The sequence below is a fragment of the Cynoglossus semilaevis genome, chromosome 16 (genome assembly GCF_000523025.1).
Source record: "Cynoglossus semilaevis isolate Cse_v1.0 chromosome 16, Cse_v1.0, whole genome shotgun sequence".
Taxonomy (NCBI): Eukaryota; Metazoa; Chordata; class Actinopteri; order Pleuronectiformes; family Cynoglossidae; genus Cynoglossus; species Cynoglossus semilaevis.
The window spans coordinates 15237550-15245907 of record NC_024322.1 but is presented as its reverse complement, the minus strand read 5'-3'; the positions used below and the strand labels follow the sequence as shown (position 1 = coordinate 15245907).

Here is an 8358-nt window from a genome sequence, read left to right as displayed (position 1 = left end):
CTACACGTGAAGGAACCACGGTAGAAACTCTCCAGGTCATTGGGATCGGGCCAAACTCGTGAAGTGAAAACCCGCTGAGCATCTGCGCTGCTCGGACGCTGCCGTGCATCCAATCAGACACTCTCCGATCTAATGGAAGCCAATCAGGTTCTGTCTCCTGTGGCTCTTGTCGGTGGAGTGAGGGGAGCAGATGAAAACACTTCACAGCGTTCCATTTCACAGGTGGCCACGATAATGAACGTTGGATCAGATCTTTCCACGTGTGCGAGCGCGCCCAGTGTTTCACACCGTCACGGTTCCACTCACGCTGTTCTTCACGTCCTCGGCGTGGACCGCGGCCTTCCTCTCCTCGCTCTGTTTTCTTTGCTGCATTCACCGGGTGTTTTTCCCTCCGTTCCCCTTTTCCCCACATTCTGGTTCATGTTGAGGTTTTTGATTGGCCGTACAGAGGCGGGCATCGAATCAAGCTGCTGACAGTGGACGGTTTGGTTGGCAGGGACGGGCGCGTGTAAAACAGCAGACAGCTGTTGGAACAGCTGTGATCAAAGACTTTTGGAAACGGCTGCGTTCATGTTTCACATCTCACAGCACGTGTTCATTATTCCACCCAGAACCGTAGAGTTTTCAACAACTTTGTGTCCGTTTTAAAACGACAGGTTCATCCTGAGAGTCGACTTTGTTCAGACGTGGTTAACGCTACGTGACGTCTGACGTAGGTTGAACGAGGACAGGAGTCCAATCCCATCTGATTAATCACCCAAGAGCTCTGGGTCAACTGTGACTAATCATGATTAATATATATATATATAGTGTATATAGATACATACATATATACTGTACATATATAACATATAAACATCTTTAAATCCATACATCTGTCTCCGTCTCTGTCTCTGTCTCCGTCTCTGTCTCCGTCTCCGTCTCATGCTATACTTTCAACCAATACTTCGGCCAAATCAAGTGTAATTTTATATTTACCTTATTTTCCAGACTATAAGTCACAGCAGCAAAAAAATGCATAATGAAGAAGAAAACGTGAAACTGTAGATTTTAATATCTAATTCACACCTGAGTATCAGTGACAAACACAGCCAACAGATGAACGTAAGAGCGACTTCCAGTCAATGTTGAAAGACAAACACAGCCAACAGATGAACGTAATGTTGAACAACTCTAATGTAAGAGCAGGAGCAGGTCGTCTTAAACACACGCTGTGGTTATTTTTAAACGTACCTGAGCAGCGTGACTGCCAGTCATCCCTGTGAGTAATCTGGTTGGTGCGGTGGCAGCAGCGGCAGCTACAACTGCGCTTCTCTTTCCCCTCGTCCTCAGAACACAGGAGCAGAGCGTGAGGAAGCCTCCGAGGACTAAGTCTGGCAGAGAGGGTAAATCAGCTGCACCAGCTCCTGTGCCTGGAGCATCCTGCAGTGCCTTAATCCTGTGTGAATCAGTGAAGAAAGGGCCGGGGTCGTGTCCCACCTGCGGCAGCTCTGACTGGTATTAAGTCCCAGGTGCGTCTCTGTGTCCAATCACTGCCCAGTGAAGCTGCAGGTGGGGCAGGAACAGGAGTCGGCCTGGGCGTCTGGAGCTGGAGTCAGAGAGAAAACAACAGATACAACTTATAAAACCAGATGATGCTGCGGCCGGCGGTCGGTTCATGACATCAACACCAGTTTGTTAAGAGCCACAGAGATGGAGAAGGAGAAGTCATGGTTTATGTTTTCACCCTGATCTAACCCTCACTCTCAGACCACTTCATACTCTTTTACAGGGTATTTTTATCAGCATTCATTCATTAATCTGATTAAACAAATGTGTCTTCATTAACTTTTATTCATGTCAATTCACCAAATGATCCAACAGGAAGTGCACCTGCAGCAGCAGCCTCTACACCCAGCTGCTCTTACAGAAAACTGCAAAACATTTACTGTCAAAAGAAATACTTTAAAAAAAAAAACAACTTTCCTGTAGATTAAACTAGACAATTCCTTTCAGGAGCCGAGTCTGTGAAAATTAAAAATGTATGACTTTTGAAGTTGACGTGAAACGCCACTGGAGTATGACATCACACAGTCTCTGAGGTTCACAGACACTGTTTGTCAGCCACCGTGTCACATCCTGACACTGATGCCACACGGTGCAGTCCAAGAGCTGCAGCCTGGGGTTTTGTTCTCCCACGACATGCAGTGATAACCTGTCAGCCCAGCAGCCAGGCCTCCTCACACACACACACACACACACTCACACACACACACACACACTCCTGCTCCTCCAGCAGCTCAGCTCGACACCTGGATCTGTGTCTGGTGCCTCCAGTCAAACAGTCTAAAACACTGGACTGCAGCTTTTTTCTTCTCTTACTGTACAGGGACAAAATGTCTTTGACTAAAAAGGAATAAAAATATATGAACAGTATATACTGTATAGTCACACAGTATATATATACACAAACACACACAATATATAATCAAACATGTACACATATATATATGATCACACATAATATATATGTGATCATATATATGTGATCTCATATATGATCACATATATATGTGTTCATATATATATGTGATAATATATATGTGATAATATATATATGTGTGATCATATATATATGATCACATATATATGTGTGATCATATATATATGTGATCACATGTATATGTGTGATCATATATATATATGTGACTGGTCGTTTCACTCCATCGTAAACATGTTCACACACCTCACAGGTCATTCCAAAGATTTACACGTCACCGTGTGACGTCGTGTCCCCGACAGTTGGAACCATTTATTTGTATCAGACGTCCTGCGTTCCTCGGTACATCAGCAGACTAACATCAACATTTTTCAGGCCACACGTGCAGCCTCTCCAAGCTGGAAATCACATTTACTGACAGATTGGAAAATTGCACAGGGCTGTAAAAAACCTAAACATCCCCACGGTCAATGCAGCCGTACCTGAGCCGGGGTCACGACCTCAATCAGCTCCATGTTTATCGTCAAATGACTGACCACAGGATGGCTCTCTCTGAGCTGCAGGTGAAGTGGTACGGCAAGCAGGAAGTGTCGGGCGCTGATGTGAGATTATAGAGTGAAACTGAGCAAATTCACACACAAGGGTTTGGTTTCACCAAAATAATGTTGTGACTATATTTCCAAATCTTCCTGTTGTGAATATTCTCTTTCTTTTCAAGTCAACTTCCAGACCTGAAAGCTAATTAAATGTTTGCTAAATTGTAGTGATTAATTACAAAGCAAATGTCATCAGACAAGGTAAATTAGAAACGGGCAATAAAAATTGCCACTGGGGTATTTACATCTGGGCAAGCTGCACGGAATTTCTTAATGAATTCTGTTGCATCAAATGCTAATAAAGTCTGGACATCGTTGTGCTCACTTTAGTTGTGTCTGCACGGCTCTGAACAATCACGATGACACGCCGCCGAGCCGCGGGAAAACAACTGACGTCCAACAGAACTGAACGGAATATTTAACCTGGCACATATTTAACATTAGAAAAGTCCCACAGCTAGCTTAAAACAAAACCACCACGTAAAGTATACTAAATGAAATATAATTAGCTTCTAATTTCACCAACAGGTTTGTAGCCTGAGCCTGTTTAGTTAAACTCAACCCTGATTCTCGCAGGAATTCAAGAAAAGACAACAGCTCTGAGAATCTTTTTCTGTTTTTACAGCTCTCTGCTGCCACACAGTGGAAGAGTATTTAGTATTTTAGACCAATTTTATGAAAATTGAAATTGAAACCAGATGATGTCCCACTACACACTGCTGTCCTGCAGCTCCATGGGTTGGTGGACGAGTGAGGACAAGAGCCAATCAGAGCTGCTGGCCAGAAGGCGGGAAACGTAAACAGAGATCCAATCACAGTGAACGTCAAAAGTCAAAAGACCGACCAAATTAAAAAAACTGGCACAGAGTCATTAGTTAAAATAAACATTTCATGTTTTAAACTAACTGATTTTTTTTTTATCCATCTCTCAGTTTAAAGTATTTCATTAATTGAAATTCAGCTCCATCCCAGTCAAGCAGCTACAACACCTACAAATAGAACAGAATCCGACCGGGGTAATAAAAAAACAAGTGTATCTGCTTCTGTAACAAAGGATTCCACCAAGGACAGAATGAGAGCGTTTCACAGCTTAAAAGGCAAAACCCAGCGTTTCTGGATAATGGGATTAGTTTGGTGTCGTGGTTCCACTCGGCCTCCGCTTCATCACGCCTCCATTTATAATTAACGCACCAATGGCGGTAATCTGGGTCATTCCGTCTCCCTGTGTCTTTTGATAAGAGCGTCTCCTGGGACTCTGAGCAGGTGAGCGTATCTGACTGCAGAGAGAGGGCGCTATCAGGGGGAGGGGGGGGGGGGGGGGGGGGCATGACGGAGTCAGGATTCATCTTAAGGAGGGCCTGATAACACGGGTCAGCAGATCCACACACACCTGGAGCCTGAAGCCACAAGTGTCCCGGCGGAAAATAACACTTCATGCAGGGGGCGCCGTGCACATTATCTCAGTGAGCGAGAGTGTGTTTGTGTTGTAAAGCAGTGGATGCTGACGTGGAATATAAAAGGCAGCAGAAGGCAAAAAATACAGCAGGGAAACGGGGGAGAAATGGGGGAGAAATGGGAGCCGGAGCTGGGCTTCTGTGATAAGTGGTGATAATGTTCTGGTACTTTCTATCTCTGTGACTTGGAGGTGATCTAAGGTAAGTGTAAATATATATATTTCCAGTTGTTCCAGCAGAATGCAGCGTGAAGACGGAGTCGGATGAGAGAAAATGGACGACTGAAAACGGTGATTTATATTTGGACTGTAGCCGCTGTATTTATCTTTGTCTTCATCAATAACTGAACCTACGGTCAACTCAGTGTCCAGCCTCGTTGGGACAAGGACTTTCTTGGATTAGGGGATCATCTGCGTCCTGTAACTTTAATCCTGAATCCTTTACATCAGTGATGATCAAGGCAGCGTTGTCAACAGAACCACAGCGGGTCAGGCAGCACTAGTCACTAGTCATGTGACCGACAGTAAACAAACACTCACGGGGGTGGGGGGTGGGGGGGCATTATAAAATCAGCTTTGATGAGCGATGGAAGACAAAGCCTGCATGCATAATGAAACTTATTCTGGTATTTTTAGAAATCATTAGCCTGATTATCATCTTTCCACGTCTCATTTTAGAAATGTCAGAACATTCCGTTCACTTTGTTCACTGACCTTTGTCGACCAATCAACACTTCAGCTGCAGTGATCACGCAGAGCCGCCCAGCGCTAGCTGTACCTTTAAAACAGATCACTGCCTGATTAGCTGTAGTGTTGGTCAATGAGCTGGAAATAAATATGTGTCTGAGTGCTGACATTTATTAATGGAGGAAAGATGGAAAACCAACATTTAAAGGCTGGAAAAGACGAGTGCTGGGCCAATAACCACGGCTGAGTGTCATCAGTCTTCAACCCATGATAATATTGATTTGGTATTGAATAAAGAATAAAACTATTTCTACTATGTACAACAACAACAGCAGATGTTTTTGTTAAATGCAGTTTAAACTTGTGCAGCTGTGAACTTCACCAAAGTCATCGTTGTTCACCTAAAAAAGCTGGACTGAATTTTCTCTGTTTCTTCTTCTTCTTCTTCTCCACTGCATCACAGAGAACCAACGGCTAAAGTTCACCCTCTGAGGGAAACACTCGGCTCTTTGTTGCACCAAGACAGCTCTGGTTTTGCACCGTGAGATAAGGGCGACAGGACAATGGAGGTTCTGGTTCTGAGGCTGAGCCGTCTGGATTATCAGAGTGTGTCACAGAACCACGGTCCGTGTCGAGACGGGGCACTCAAACGGGTGACTTCCTGTACTGACTGATGGCTGTTCCTGGATTAAACTTTAACCTGGTTCTGATCCTGTTCACGTGGCCATGGCGACCACAGAGGAAGTGAACTGGACAGCTGTTACACCTCGTCTGGTTCTGGTCCAGATTATCAACACACACATACTGTATATAAATGTGTTCTACAGCATCAGATAACTCTGCCCAAAAATAAACAGATCTGATCAGACAGGAAGACGTGTCCTCTGAGAATGACACAGGACATCTATCTCTAACCTTTTCTTTTTTTCTTCCGATGATCAGGAAATATGATGGAACGTAATTTGTCACTCACCGTGTGTTTATGCAGAGTGCAGTGAAAGTGAAGTGAGAAGAGACGCAGAAGCAGCAATTAAGGCTCTTTACTGTGAGACGCTGAACACAAACTGCATGGCTGCTCACCGGCTCTAAATGAAATTGGGAAAATTGTTCCCCGACTGATGGCAACATAATGATGACAGTAGGTGGCACTCTCACATTATCACATCGTAAGTGGAATTCATTCATGTGACATTTAAACTACAACACAGTGGACCAGTGTGTGTTTAGATCTACAGGACATTTGACTTGACGTCAACGCGACACGTTTGAAAAACGTTTACATGAAAAATATTCTGAGTCGCTATGAACAGAGAGGATTTTAACAGCGTTCCTGACAGAGCGGCGTCAAAAAAAAACAATCTTGTTATTCAGTCAACATCAGTCCAAACACAACCATCTAATCTGTATATATGTATAGATATATATATGTGTATACATACATATACTGTACATAGATATATACATAGATACATATATATATATGTATATATGTATATATATATGTATATACATACACACACATCATGTACTGAGGGTAACTTGAAACTGTTACCAATTGTACTGAGGGTAACTTGAAACTGTTACCAATCCCACGCTGCTGCTGCTGCTGCTGCTGCTGCAGTGGTTCGGACCAAACGTGTTCCAGTCATATGGAGTCGTTTCAGTCTGAATCTGAAAGTTTGACAACGACACAGAGTTCATGTGTGGAAATGGCAGGAAGAAGAAGTTTTTGCCGCACGTGTCAGACCAGCTCCATCTTGTGTCAGTGACAAGTGACAAGTAGAAAGATTTAACAGACAAGTGTCAGACTCTGTGTTTGTGTAGAGCTGGGAACAGTCACCGTTCCTGTTCCAGGCTGAAATAGTTCTGAATGTCCACAGAATGTTAGTCTTGACATCACATTTAGCTCGAAGCCAAAAGTGTTGAAACGAATTGTCAAACTAACAAAGTCCATTTGAGGGGAAGATGGAACATTAAGTCGAAAAAAAGTCTAAAATGACCAATTTGGTTGAACGTTTTGAAACGATTCTATTCTCAGACTGAACTGTAACATTATTTATATGATACGTGAGTGTAAACATTTATCATAGTTTTAAAGTATTGTAATATATAACAAAACATATTTTTATTATTGTTGCTAGTTGTTGTCCTACATCTATATAGATCTATAGTCAGTAGAACTGAGTGTAATGTGTCACCGTCTCCTTATATCAGAGTCAGGACACGTCACTGTCACTGACATCACAGAAAATGAGAGTGATTTAGTTTTGGCCTCTGCTCAGCATCAAAGCCCATTATCAAGATCAATAACAGCAGTTTCATTTAGTGCCGTGACCCATGTGACCCATGTGACCCATGTGACCCATGTGACCCATGTGACCCATGTGACCCATGTGACGTACAGCTGGGGTCAGCTTGGATGTCCTGTTTTTTGGGGCGCCTTCTTGCAGCTGCTCTGAACCATCGTATCTACATCTACCATGGCTAGAGTGGCCATGCTGAAGGTTGTGGGTTCAATTCCAGATTTACTGGCCCCTCACCTTACCCCCCCCTCCCCCCACTCCCTTGTTTTTCTATAGCGAGGATTTTGCTGGTGATAACCCTGTGCGTCGAGCAGTCCTGTTCTTCTGTCGTTTGGTTTTCGTTGGGGCCAAAATGAGGTTCATAATTCCATGTACACAGTCGGTTGGATGTAGAATTCAAAAATGGACAAGATTAAACCTAATCTTTTAGAGAAACTTTAGCACATTTGATATCTGGCGCCATCTAGTGGAACCATCTTAAATTAAAGGCAATTTGTCGGAATTGGCCCGATGCTAATGCTGCTGTAGGAATGGATGCAGCTGTGGTGAACAGAGAGTGTTCTAAATCTCCCATCAGCCCCGTGGGTGTGGTGTGTATGGGTTATGACAGGTGCTCTACATCAGCACAGCTCTCTCACTGCCCCCCCCCTCATCTCCCCCCCGCTGCTTGGCCCATTACGCTTCAATTAACCGCAGTGTCCTGCTGTGACCAGAAGGAACAGCTGCCACGTCCACACGGCGGTGATTCAATGACCGTCCCAGACGGGGGGGCACAAAACTTGATACACCAATCAGACACACCTAAGACCGGGGGGGAGGAGGGGGGGGGGCGGTAAATAT

At 44.0% G+C, this 8358-nt stretch overlaps 1 protein-coding gene across 1 annotated transcript in view; it reads right to left on the bottom strand.

Moving 5' to 3' along the window:
* thsd7ba (thrombospondin, type I, domain containing 7Ba) overlaps window positions 1-8358 on the bottom strand; it is an 87876-nt gene that overhangs the window by 62044 nt on the left and 17474 nt on the right. The window contains exon 2 of the mRNA XM_025063806.1: window positions 1234-1588. The gene's annotated coding sequence lies outside the window, so the exon portion shown is untranslated. The remainder of the gene's footprint in view (window positions 1-1233; window positions 1589-8358) is intronic.